General features: G+C 40.0%; 1 protein-coding gene across 2 annotated transcripts in view; it reads right to left on the bottom strand.

The window, feature by feature from the left end:
• kcns2 (potassium voltage-gated channel modifier subfamily S member 2) overlaps positions 1-14,089 on the bottom strand; it is a 53,125-nt gene that overhangs the window by 22,541 nt on the left and 16,495 nt on the right. The window contains exon 2 of one of the 2 annotated variants that reach the window (XR_014279813.1): positions 11,148-11,318. The gene's annotated coding sequence lies outside the window, so the exon portion shown is untranslated. Of the gene's footprint in view, positions 1-9,826; positions 11,319-14,089 lie in introns of those variants that run through there. The other variant, XR_014279814.1, reaches the window with a different exon arrangement.

Genomic DNA, 14,089 nt, shown 5'->3' with positions numbered 1-14,089 from the left:
ATGTACGTCGTTCTGCTCTCACCTGCAGGTTTTGGTACTGGTTACAGATTCGGATACACCTTCGAAGAAGTGTGTTTAGCCAATGTTATTGTTCTTTATGGTCTTCAATGTTGTGAAATAGTTGACTGTGACTGTTTAATCACAGAGCTGAAGAAAATATCCGTGTGTCTCCGTACAAGTACAGCAGGTTCTGCCAGCCCCTCAGTCAGCCAGGACTGGTCAGGACACACTAAGTTATTCCAGCCAGAGGGCACAGATGGGCAGAGGCGGGCAAAGATAGATTTTAATAGCATATTGATTTTGCAGACCTCATCAAGCTGCTCTCCTCCGGTGCTTGTGTTCTGCCTAATTTGTTTGGAAACGAGGGATCAGAAAGTGACTCATCAAAACATACAGCGTTCTCTGTCTGGGAGCAGAGAACCACCACCCCTTAATTCATCCTTGATCATCATTTTCTATTCATTTCAGTTCTCTGTCTAGTTAAACTGTACAACATGCTAACAGCTCAAGCCGCATGTCATATTTCATGTTGTCATGATCAATATTTATCAGAATAACTGTATCTCAGGCACGAACAATCCAGCTATGATTCCTTGCAAATGCCCTTTTGCTAAAAAAAAAAAAAAAGTAGTATTATGTCACCACAAATTCTTTTTTTGTAAAAATCAATATTATAGGCCCATGTCCTTTGTGCCAAAAATGTCCTTTCATGCTCTCATTCCTGGTATCTGCATGCTTCTCTAACCCACAGGGAAAGAGGCTTCCCTACCTAGCAATATTAAATCTTCTCAATTATATGGTTGGGCTGCTGCCGGTTGCTAGTCTTGGAGAGGGCCTATTGTTTTGATGAAAAATGTAATCAAGATACTGTCTTTCACTCTCAGCGGTTGCCTTCTTGGCACGTCCCTTTGGAAAAACTATGAAAAAAGAGAGGTGGCTGATTAACTGTCTTTCTGCCCTAACTGCTGCCAAGCACACGTACGAATTGCATGTGCTGCATTCTTGAAGTGCACACTGCATACTTTATATATGCATATATTTAGACCTGCTGGCCTATGCTCGTCTGGTTTGATTCTATGACCACCTCCACGGCTAGTCATTCTACACCAAAGTAATTGAGTAACAGATACACAATTAAATAACACTTTTCTTCACTGCAAACTATAGAAATTCATGTTGTTGTTCTTTTAATAATGTGTCCAAAAAAGAAGGACCTTTCTTGTAAATTAACAAAAACTTGATGATATAGGATTATTTTTCTGTAATTTTACAGATTTATTTCTTACAGTTTAAACCCAAAGAGTCATGCTGAAAGATTTCTTTCATGTACTACAGCAGAATTTCATTATCATAAGGAAAAACGGAGACAGACTGTTGCACTTCTCTTTCTCTTATTAAGATTTAAATGTATAATTAAACTTCTTTTCACTGACAGAAAGCAGAGCTTGACTGATCAGGCTCACTTAAGATTAAACTAAAATGAGTTTGGCAACCCTGCTTTCTCATATGCTTCTGCTGACATTCATACTTGCATGCAGATTTAAACAATGCCATACAACATATTAATGGCAACACAATGACAAATGATTATATTCATCCATCCATCCATTTTCTTCTGCTTATCTGGGGCCGGGTCGCAGGGGCAGCAGCCCAAGCAGAGAAGCCCAGACCTCCCTCTCCCCAGCCACCTCCTCCAGCTTGTCCAGAGGAACACCAAGGCATTCCCAGGCCAGCCGAGAGATATAATCTCTCCAGTGTGTCCCGTGTCTGCCTCCTCCCTGTGGGACATGCCTGGAAAACCTCACCCTGGAGGCGCCCAGGAGACATCCTTGTCAGATGCCTGAACCACCTCAACTGACTCCTTTCGATGTGGAGGAGCAGCAGCTTTACTCTGAACCCTTCCCGAATGGCTGAACTTCTCACCATATCTCTGAGGGAGAGGCCAGTTAGAGCTAGTAACAAATATTTAAATACTTCTGTAGATGTATTTAATTTCTTCAGTAATTTAGTTCACTAGTTTGTATCAGTCATTTTACACCTTCTTTTATATGAATATATAACCGTGAATTCAGCATTTTTGGCTCACATGTTAGATTAGACATTTAAACATACAATGTATCAGTTTCATCATTGTATTCTGTTAAAAAATGAAGTATGTGTTACACAAAGTGGTGGCTGATATTGCCATTCAAGTCATTTTCAAGCTTGTTTCACCTGTTCACCTCCTAGGACCTGGCGTCCACATATGTGGACATCACATTTTGGGTTATTTAGACCAAAATACTCAATTTTGCTCTACAAGGGCCTGATATCCACTTACGAGGACATTATACTGCTACTGTTCTATCGAAATTTAAACGAATATTCTCATATGTGGCTCTCATTTTTCTTAGAAACAAAAATCAGCCACTGGCAGGGAGTGTGGTGAGGGGAGATAGGCCTCCATACCTCGGAGAGCCTGAGATGTTCCCAGAGAGGTGGAGTCTAAGACCCAAGCTGACATATAGACACAGACGAACAGGCGCACGCAGACACAAACGTGCATTCCCACCCCCATATACACAAACAAATACTCAGCACTCACTCGACGCGGAGACAGACACAAATAGACACTGTGCACACATTCACACTCCCCAAACATACTCTATATCCCAGGTCTGGGTACCCCTGCCCCCAGATCGGCAAACTGTACTCGGACCCAGGAGATGTAACCCTTCTCTCTGGGGTGGAGGAAAGCAGACCACCTCCTTATCTGCAGTAGCAGGGAGGACCCGCATCCCAGACCCCAATCCGACGGCCAGCACCTCCTCCCAGCCCCCCAGCCCCAACTGATGCCCTCAGACGTTGGTGTGTTGATGGTTCTTTGTGTCTGGGGCTGGGCGCTCATGTATGTACCGACTCACTCCTGGTGGCCGATTGGTGGGGCCTGGCGCCTGTGGCCCGGCTGGGCCCCTTCCGGGGGGTAGGGTGACCTCAGGCCTCTGACCTCTGGGCCTGGGGCCCGGTCCTCTCTGGCACAGCTGGCTGCCGGCAGAGCCCGCTTGCACGTCACTGCAACCCTCTCTGGCTTCTGCTCCGTGGCTGCTGGGTGACCTCTCATTTGGGGTTCTCCTCAGCTCTTCCCAGGAGGGTGGCACGATTGCCCCCCTGGTGGTCCTCCTTGGGTCCTCGTATTCTGGGGCCTCTGGATGTCTGGGGCCTGAATCTCCTCCATACCTGCTTCATGCCCTGGGGGACGGGGCTATGGCTCCCCACACTCCCTAGCAGATCGTTACATGGAGAAACCTTTTGAATACAAGCGTGCTGATGCACACAGGTGTGCACACGGGTGTTCACAGACGCGGACTACACCTTTCTTGGCTGCTACCTCAAAGCACCTTGTGCGCTGTCGATCTTGCATACTGCACAATAACATATAATATTTAGTATCTACTGTTATCTACTGTTAGCTAGTTTATTGAGATGGTGTTGTATTTATTATGTTGCTCTTTTTTGTTTGTTTTCTCTTCTGTTTTTTCTTATCTCCATACAGGTGATCCAGGTGTTTTGTTTGTTTTTCTTTTTTCTTTTTTTCTTCCCCCCTTCCTCACCATCTCTATTTTTCTTTCTCTCCCTCTCTTTCTTTCATTCTTTCTCCCTGTCCTATCCCCCAGTCATGTCTGTCCCGTCTGTAACAACAGAAAATCAAATCAAATAAATACATAATTATAATAAAGGTCAATCAAATGGATAAATATGGCAAGGCCATGATAATCCACTTGGTAAAGTAAATCTGCTTGGCATCTTTCTTGCCCTTCAGGCAACAATTCTGATGGCTAAAGATCCAAACAGGACAGGCAGAAAGAAAAAAGAAAAAAAAGAAACAAAAATCAGGTAAAAAAAATAATAGTGGTGCTGGCTGAGGTGTTTCTGTGTGGAGTTTGCATGTTCTCCCCGTTTTTGTGTGGCTTCTCTGTGGGTACTCCGGCTTCCTCTCAGAGTCCAAAGACATGCATTTAGTGGGGATAGGTTAATTGATAACACTAAATTGCCCATAGGTGTGAATGTGAGTGCGAATGGTTGTCTGTGTGTTAGCCCTGCGACAGACGGGCGACCTGTCCAGGGTGTACCCTGCCTCTCGCCCTAAGACAGCTGGGATAGGCTCCAGGCCTCCCCCACGACCCTGAAAAGGATAAGCGGGGGAGAATGAATGGATGGAATAGTGGTGCTCTCTGAGAAGAGTGAAATTCTTGTCCAGGTTTATGGAGAGGTTGTTGAACAACCATTGGCTGATCCTGTGGATTCCTGTGTGGTTCATCTGTAAGCTGTGAAACAACTGATCAATCTCTGTGGATATCAGAGCAGCCAATTAAAGCCATGGAACAGAGATCCGTCCAGCTCTAGACAGCATGTCGATAGCTGTGACAAAGCAGTGACAGGCTGTGCCATTTTTAGGTCGATAATGCTCTAGATCTGCATGAACTCCCTGTGATAAAATGCTCCACATTTCTCCTCTAATGAGTCAGTCAGTCATTGTGTGTGTGTGCGTGTGTGTGTGTGTGTGTGTGATATTAGTAATATGCATTCTGACTTGTATTGGTGCTCAAAGCCCTTCTAATCAATTCCTGTTCACATAAGTTGTTTCTAAATACCAAAATAAAAATAAATTACCTTTTTCTAATGATTTGACTTAAATCAAAAATATCATGTGGAAAGATGTGAATGAGTTCTCAAGTAAAGAGAAACGTAGTACTCAGAAAATCAGACTGCACTTGCAATAGGCTCTTTAATAATTTATCAGTTGATGTTGTTGATGACATGACTCTACAGCATTGAAACAATGCAATTTTTTGAAGATGGACTACAAAAAGTGCATCTTAGGCTTCCTCACCTCATGTGTTCGCATTGGGTTGTTCCATGCGGGTCGTATAAAAGCATAAAAGAAAGCAAAAACCCACTTCATTAGGCTTAAAGTTAAATAAAAAAGTAATATACAGCCTGTAAGGTTAAATTAAATCCTTGTCACACTGAGATTAGCCCCTCACACTTTCTCTTCTAGCTGGAGTGATGATCCGGTGTAAGACTATGGCTTTTAACATTTGTGATTGAAGTCAAATTAATCAGTGATAATCCTAAAGGCTGGCAATACAGCAAAGCTCAAACTGGGGAAATAACTAATACATACTAAATTATGGTAAACCTTGAATTCACTTTGATCATTTTAATATAGCGCTTGATATTTATTCATGCAGCATTTGCACACAGAAATCTGTTCTTCAAACAACACAACAACTTTCTAAGAAGCAGAGTTTATTACAGCAGCATAATGTTCAGAGTTCACCTGATGTGGCCTTTCACTGGAGATTCAAAACATATCAGCAGGATATGGCATAAAACAGAAAACAGATTACTAACTAATATTCAGTCATGTTTACAGTTTGCTTTCATTAATGGCCTAATAGTGCTTGTAATGGAGAATAGGGATTCCATTAACCTACATTTTTACTAGTTCATCAATGACTGATACTGGAAGCTAAGTATACACACATTTATTGTTTGGTGATTCTTTACTCAGTTTATTTGATATTCTGGGAGTATTAGCTTAGTGAGTTTATGGAAGGTGAGGGAGCAGAGGTGGACTGGCTGTCCCACCTGTGTTGGAAAATAAAATAATCATAACTCTTCACACGGTCTAATTATTTGTCTTGTAAGCCTAAATTCTATGTTACATAGTTTGTTGTGGAGCAAAAAAGTTCAAGGAGCTCAGTGTGCTAGCCGTATATCTTCTTTATTTTTATACAGTATAGTCCAGTGCATTTTATGTTTAAGAAAGTTATCTGTATTGATAATAATTTAAAATTTGCAATACTTCTTAAAAGTATTGTGTAATGGAAGCATGCACAAGGTTAAAAAAGCACCGGTCTTAGTACAGAACTTGGTGGAAGTCACAAGCTCTGAGTGACTTTTGTTTTCATGGAAAACTTTTTTTGTGAATTGGTGCAAAGAGCTACAGGAGCCTCCCTGAATCATGACCTTTTTCAGAGAGGCAGCAGTTAGCCTGCAGCATAATAAACAATATCAACTTATGTGGGAGTTAAGTCAACACAGCTGCCCTCCGTTGTATTGGCCTTTGTAAAGTTAATACCAATATTAATTTAAATGTGGTTGGTGCATTTTCAGGTGGGCATTAACTGTTATGTAATAAAATGCTGTCAGGATCTGCAACACTTTAAGTTCACCCAGTATATTTACAATTTCTTCATTAAATAGTTTACCGACACTGACAGGTTAGCCAATATGAATTATTCTCATTTAATTGTCCCATTTAACAGCTTCACTTTAAGTAGTGGTATTCATTTTCATTATGTTCATATGAATGACCTCTCTAGCTTAGGTGAATGGGGAGCAGACACAGTGTGTATGGAAGCAGCTTTAGAGAATGCAAGTCTGCCTCCGTGTTGTCAGAGCTCACGTAGGTGGGATTCAGGCTGTCTCTCCTTTTAAACCAGGTTTTCCAAAACAAACATCTCAAATTGTCTCTACATAACTGTCTGTGAATTATCTGTAACATTAAAAAAATGATCTGACACTCTAGATTTGACATGCAATTCAAAAAGTCACCAGACCAATTCGCTTACAAAAAGTGTGTCACTGATCATAAAATGTGGATTTTATGATTCACAAAGAATTAAGTGATGGAATGGTTGACCCCATTCAGTGGACTTCACCTTCTGCAGTACAACGAGTACGACCCCTACACCCCTCAGAGACCCTGATCAAATTTGTAAATGTATGACTTTTCACCAACTCAAGACATTGACTTTTTAAAAACTCATTATAGAATTTTACCCTCTGATACACCGCATGCTTTAATCCTCTGACCTTTTTGCCCGGTTGACTTGGATCTGTTCTTTACTCTTTCCATTCCTCCATGCAAAGTGAATAGTGTAGTTTGTAATTGTCTGTATTGATTATAGCATGTTGTGTCTGTCTTGCATGATAGGATTCTAATTATTCCCAGCAGCCTTGAGCTGAAAATTAGCACTGACACTGTGACTACAGTAACTTCAACTCGTAATGACTGCACTGTCTTGGAAGAGTGTACAGGTTGTGTGCCGTATTCATCTATTTATTCATCCAGAATGAGTTGACTAGTGCTATTTTGTAGCAGCGCCCTGAATTACACCTTGTGGGTAACCCCACAGCTGAGCATATTTCTAACGCTGTTTGATTTTTTCTAAAAGCAACTCTTTGACCATTAAGGTTGGCTTTGTGTCTGGTTATCACAAATTAGTCACACACTTCCAGATTATATTCAAACAACCTCACAATGAGAATCACTGCAACCCTTATGAACTGATAAAGCCAATGCTACTTTGTGTCAATTCTTCCCAGTGTTCTACTTAAGAAATCTTCAAAATATGCAGAAAACATCTCATGTTATTGTGATCAGGCAATGAAACATTAAGCTAATAGCACAGTATTATAAAGTAGCAAGGAATTGACCTCAACGGCTTTTATAGCTCAAAATTGTGTGCCTTCGAATGTATGCCTTCAACCCTACAATTACATGTAAAAAATTTAAAATGCAAGCTTAGGTAGTGGCTGAAGAGAAAAGCTGTCAGGATAATCTCCAGAGCATGCTGCTATAAACCCTGAAGCAGCGTCTTCTGCAAATGCCACTGAAAGCAGTACCACGGACATGAGTGTCATCCTCTCATTGGTTTGTGTAATTATTCTACAAAGGTGTCACATTTAATTTGACAGTGATACGACGGTGTTTGGGAATGCTGTGCACAACATCCAGAACTTCTACAGCTTAATTGCGGCTCTATTTATGAGAACATATTTGTTGTTACTAATTGCAACTCTTACATTTTAATTACACTGAGCTAAATTAGCTTTGCTAGTTGAGCTCATTGTTGTGAAAAACTTGTCATTCAAAGACAATATTATCAGCTCCAAAAGATTTTAAAGCTTGGTTGCAGCTGCATACTCGAAAACACTTTTCTGAAGCAAAATGGACTACACTGTAAAAGACTTCATATTTTATAAGCATTTTAATTATTACTAGGATTGTTATTGGACAGTAGAAATGAAAGGGAAGTCTTGGAATAAAAACTTGATAAATTAAGTAGTAACAATATTGCCTTGTAAATGAATAGAAAAGAGTGAAGAAAGTCAGATGACATAAAAACAAAGGCCTGTTGTTGAGCATTTAACGGCTATATACTTTTAGTCTGCTTTTACATTGTTTTAGTTTTATGTAAGTATTAAGTATTATGGCATGGGATATGCATTTATTTACTTTAGCAACTTCACTCATGTTTTCATCTGGTTATTACAGAATTTGCATGATACTGTGTTATGGCCTAGTTAAAAGTTTAATAAATTGAACATTTTTTTTATTTTTACTCATAAACATTGATTAGAGTGTAATTACTTCTTCAGACAAATTGATGCATTCTCATGAACTTAGAATTTATCCATTAAAAATACACAGATGAGGGCGCTGGTTTGTGGAAGACACTGTTGCGACGCTATCTTGAATACAATGGGTGAGATGGACGGCACTGTTCTGCCTAATTGGGTTTTATGTATGTGGCTAAATATTGAAAATTTGTAGTATGCTTGTAGCACACAAAAACATAAATAAATATAATATAAAAGCATAAATAAGTTATTTTAACCCCGATATTGTCGCAATTTTTTATTGGCAGCAGCTTAGATATGCAACACTCCCATGTCCGTCTCAATCTTCCAGGTAAGGAAATTCCAGAAATCCCATTTTCAGCTGGAAAATGCAAAGTCCAGATGAAAAGAACCAGCTTTCTTGGAGTCAGCTAAACAAAAATACCATCTGATTATAAGCTTTGTTAGGCTCAAGTCTCCTAAAAATCACACTTTCCCTTTAATAAATAGTGTGATTCTATGAGAGTTTGTTTGTTTGTTCAAACAAAGTTTTATTAATGTTGGCTAACAGTAGCTAACAGTGGCTAACAGTAGCTAACAGTGGCTAAAACAGCAGTGCTTACTGACATCGACGTTTAGGACATCCTAAACAACCTGTCTCCGTATCGATGGCATCAAACAGAAGTGACCTTCACTGACTTAAATCACCTTGTATCGATACTTTCAGCTGAAAATATGGTCACATACTGTATTGCTGATATATATGTATAGCTGAGGTAAACTGCTGACTGACAGCCTACACTCGTCACAGATGAAAGGTGGCCAGATTGTTTGTCCTGGAGTTACACTTTCAAAACAAGTTACTTTTGGCTTGACATATTTGAGGCGAGTTATTACTTCACACCACTGCGAGCCTTCAAACATCAAACCGATTTGAACCTTAGCAGTAACGCGTGCAATGCAATCCTGTTTGTGTATTAATCACCAGAGGATGTCACAAAAAAAGAGATGAAAGAGGCAAAACCTTGTACAATAGTCGAGGGTTATAGTGGGCTGCTTTTATTTTGTTTTATTTATTTTTTTGGCACAACACCGCAACAACCGCAGGTGTCCATAAGTTGCAGTTGGACCACTCAATCAAAATTATTGTGAGTTGTGATTCTTTTCTCCACGATGAGCCATTTCAACCGATTTGAGGTATTTTTTTAGGCTACTCATTTTCCTGTTTAGAGTCAAAGTCACCCGCGACAATGCAGGAAACAGAAAATAGAGATTTTTTTTTTCACTACTTAGAATTAAAATTTAGGCTAAAATAAAATTTGTATTCCCATGTATTATATTATTTATCATTACATTAATATAACAAAAATAGCTGGCACCTTGAGACAACTGTTGTTGTGATTTGGTGCTATATAAGTAATTGAACTGAAATTAATTGAATTGAATAGAAGCACGTCCTCCGAAGAGCTACTTTTTACTTTCTTACTTTGAGTACATTTCATGAATCAGTACTTCAGCGTTTACTGGAGTATTTTTAAACACTCTTATTTGTACTTCTACTTCTATGTCTGTACCCCCCGATCCACACATATAGTGGTTACAACCTGCCACTACCAACTGCCATACCTTACATTTATCAGAAGACGCACATCAACTTGACTTACAGCAGAAATAGTGAGTTGTTGTGAAAAGACTGCTATATTTCTCCACAGGAACTCCCTGCCTGCCTGAAGTTTTTCCTTTTTCAGTGCGACAAGGAAAAGATGACAGAAAAAAAATGACATTAGACTGAATGGATGGGTAATTAGGTTCATGGTGAGGGTGTGTCTAGAAACCTTTACAGTTCAAGATGCAGCTGTTCAAGATGATGTGTTCTCTTTTTAAAAGGTTTTTGAAAGCATTGGCTGAGGTTTCCTGAAATGAGTACACACCTACTAAAGATTTGAAACCTATAACTTAAATGTTAAAAAAAAATAGTGAAATGGGAAGGAAAATAACAAAACGTTCTGAAAAATATGAAAAAGAAGAGGAATTAAGAGCAATACAAGTGATTTTATGGCTAAGTGTGTGACAATGAGTGAGAACAGCGTTTTTGAAAAGAAGAAAGCACAATTGCAGTGATGGGGGAATATACTTTAGATCCTTTCTGTCTTTGCTTCCTCCCATCACGTCTGAAGGAGGGGATGAGTCCTTAGCGGAGTCTACACCATATCAGCCGTGACAGAATGTCATTAACTCCACACCCACTCAGATGTCATTCTCTTTGTTGTGTTTTGAGCCCAGTGGCACCACCAGACAGAAGCAAATAGATTCATGCCCCTGGATGAAAGAAAATCTGATTCCTAGCTGACTGATGGAGTAAAGCCTTTTCCTGGCATCCACAACAAAGTGTGCTTTCTGAGGAAATATCAGCCATCCATCACCATCTCCACAAGTCTGAGAAGCTAAATTAATGGTGACCTTATGAGTGAATGCATGAGAGTCCTCTCCTGGGTCTGACTGGGAAAAGGTGTATGCGTGTGTGTGTGTGTGTGCGTGTGTGCGTGTGTATGCGTGTGTGTGTGTGTGTGCATGCGTGCATTTTAAGTACTAAAAAGTGTCCATGAAAGAATAATGAGCTCCTCCAAATGATGCATCAGTCCCCAGTGGCTCTGAGATACAGAGTAATCCAATCTTTTACGCAAGGAATATTGGTGTGACATTTCAGCAGAAAGCAATCGCCACCATCTGTTTCAAACAGACAGCATTGCTCCCACCTGTGGTCCCAAGAGCGCTGGTGAGAGCATCACGACAGTCTCCCAGAAGGTGGGTTGCTTAAAGGACTGCAGAGGTCCTGTTGTTGTGTCTTCACTCCACTGCACTCTCCTTAAGCCTCGACACAGGCTGGGCTATGGGTACTCAGTGCGTCGCTGCACACAGAGATGTGACTGGAATACAGAATACAACAGTGTTATGGAGGAAAGCTAATCCAGAACCAGAACCAGCATATTTAGAAATGTTGCAGTGGACACACCAGCTGAACAGCGGCGGTCTCTGTGGGATCGAGCTTACTTAGGTGTGTTTGCTCAAATGGAGTTGACATGCAGCCCAGACTAATAGATTAGAAGGGCCTGGGTGAGCAAATCTCTCTGTCTTTTTCTCTCCATTGCTCCCTTTTCTTCCCCACCAGTGAGCCTATTTGATGTGACAGAGCTTGGAAGTTTGGATTTTGAACTTGACTGTGTGACTGTGTCTGCAGTGCCAAGGACATTATTTTGCAGTTAAATAAAGGGACTTTTGCCCCTTTTATTTGGCTGCACACTCTCTATGACACATCAGTTCATTATGATTTGTAGCATATGGTTTATGTTGATTTTAAGTCAAGATAATGTTTATGAAGCAGCTCGTAAAACCACTTTAACAACTTTTATACTGTTACAACCTCCATAAAAAAATTCTAAAAGCACAATAAAATATATATATATGCATATACTATTCCACACTCACATTAGCAGTTACAGTATTTGGCTCATAGGAAGCTATAATGATCCATAATGGGAAGCTATCCATCTGTATTCTTCAGCTGTTTTCTCATATTCACACCCCTGTTGCCTCCAGTGGGATTGCAACGAACACGAAGCAGCATCTCCCAGCTGGTCCCTCTTTCATCATAGGTTGCTGAATCACCCACATCCACTGTAACAAAACCTTCTCACACTCATTATATCCCTTGTTTGTTGAGTCTGTATGTCCTCCACTTGTCACTAGATAGATAGATAGATAGATAGATAGATAGATAGATAGATAGATAGATAGATGGTTGTGTAAAAAAACGTTGACATATTTGCCGTTGTAATCTACAATATAAATGTTTGTCGCACTACCCCTCAGAGCTAAAAACATCATTTAAATCCATATGCAGAATAATTTAATCACCAATTATGAAAATGATTTATATTATTCAGCAATAATAAATTATAACAACTTTGTAAGAGTGACTATACTTGCATATTACACTCTAATTTCCAGATATATCACTGTCATTCCAATACTATCATTTTCCATTACATCTAATTTACTGGGAAATAACTTTTCAGCTGTCTATTTGAAGTCAGTGACATTCAGTTTTGGGACAGCAAATAACTGCTAGCATCCGCTAATGTTCATATTAACTTAAATTAAACACATTCATTGCCTTGGGATAAAGAGGACAGTGTTTATTTGATAAATGAAGGTTTAAAATGGCAACAAGCTGTCTTTTAAAAAAAATAAACAACACAGAAACCTTTTGACCAACAATTGCCAGCTGTGACTAACATTTATTGGACATAAAGAATCATAGGGCACCTCTACATTTACCTTGGCACACAAACCACCTACACTAGTAGCTAACCTGAGATTAGTTAAAATGAAAAGTATACAGCCACTCCACCAAACGCAGAGAGGCAGGCCAAAGCTCAGTTTGTTTCTATAATCAGTCTCATTTAGCCAGCGCGGTCCCCACAGAGCAGCTGCAGCACAGTATAATTCTAACACAGGTGGATTTCAAAGGCAATTAAGCACACCAGACAAGTTACATCACTGCATTTATAACAAATCTGGCAATTATCACCATTCCCTAACATGATGGTGGGATGAATGTAGCCCTTAGTATTTAGCAAGTTGATGATCCAGTAAGATAGATGGAGCAAAAGCGGATTTAAAAAGAGAAAAGGGCTGCCATACTTGTGAACAGAAATAGACTCATTATGCTATTATATTCACATCATGTCTCACAATATGCTATCACAGCCCCTGTTATTTTCAGGAAATCAGTTTTCATGTCGCACTCCTCGCATGTTGTGTGTGTTGTCTCTTGACAACTGCTCTGATGACACATTCCACCAACAGCTGAAATTTTCTTTTTGTCCGTGATCTGTATTCGTGTCTTTTTTTCTTCGTCTCCTCTCGTTGAGTCAAAACACATATTTCCTTGTGCCTGTGGCCCTGACTGACGTAAGTCATTCCACCATTTCTTTGTCTTTATTTAAAGTGAAGAATAGCTTTAGTGCCTCTATGCATCTTACAGATAGTTTTCACCACGCTGTCAAAAGCCTGTGGTTGAAGAAATCTCAGTAGCCATGCACATTCATTCACATTTTCTATGTTATTGATGCAACATTTTCCACATAATTGTTTTGTTTTTGTTTTTTCTAAAAGTGCACACATGAGATGTCAAGGTTTTCTCAAGGTGTTACTGACGTCATCCTGTTGGGCTCAGGTGGACTGGCACCCAGGCTCTCAGACACCCTCCTGTTCAAGCTTTACAAATCAAACTGTCTACACCCATGTCCTTGGCACGTCCCTGAGGAAATTGATTATGGAAGGAAGAAGTAGCACACGCATGCACGCACACAAACACACACTAACTCTGCACATACTTGAAAAAATACGTGGCCACACAAGCACATAAAGAGACACAGACAGAAAAGTAATCTATATGTATCTCCTCTGACTTTGAACTTTGAAAAAGTCCGATTGAGTCTGTCTTTTTGACTGGACCCCTTGTCTCCCAGATCCAGCTGTAATAATGGGTTCAATCTAACTCTGTCACCTACGGGAGTTGCTGTGCCTGAGGAACAGCTGTAGTTTAATTTACCTTGAGCTGTGTATGTGTATTGACATTAATGTTCTTGCATTTCTGCATGTTAGGAGACTTTCCGTTTCTATGTGTTAATGA

This window comes from Aulonocara stuartgranti (assembly GCF_965226115.1).
Source record: "Aulonocara stuartgranti genome assembly, chromosome: 11".
Lineage (NCBI taxonomy): Eukaryota > Metazoa > Chordata > Actinopteri > Cichliformes > Cichlidae > Aulonocara > Aulonocara stuartgranti.
The sequence above is the reverse complement of the archived record's forward strand: the minus strand, read 5'-3'. Positions and strand labels throughout refer to the sequence as shown.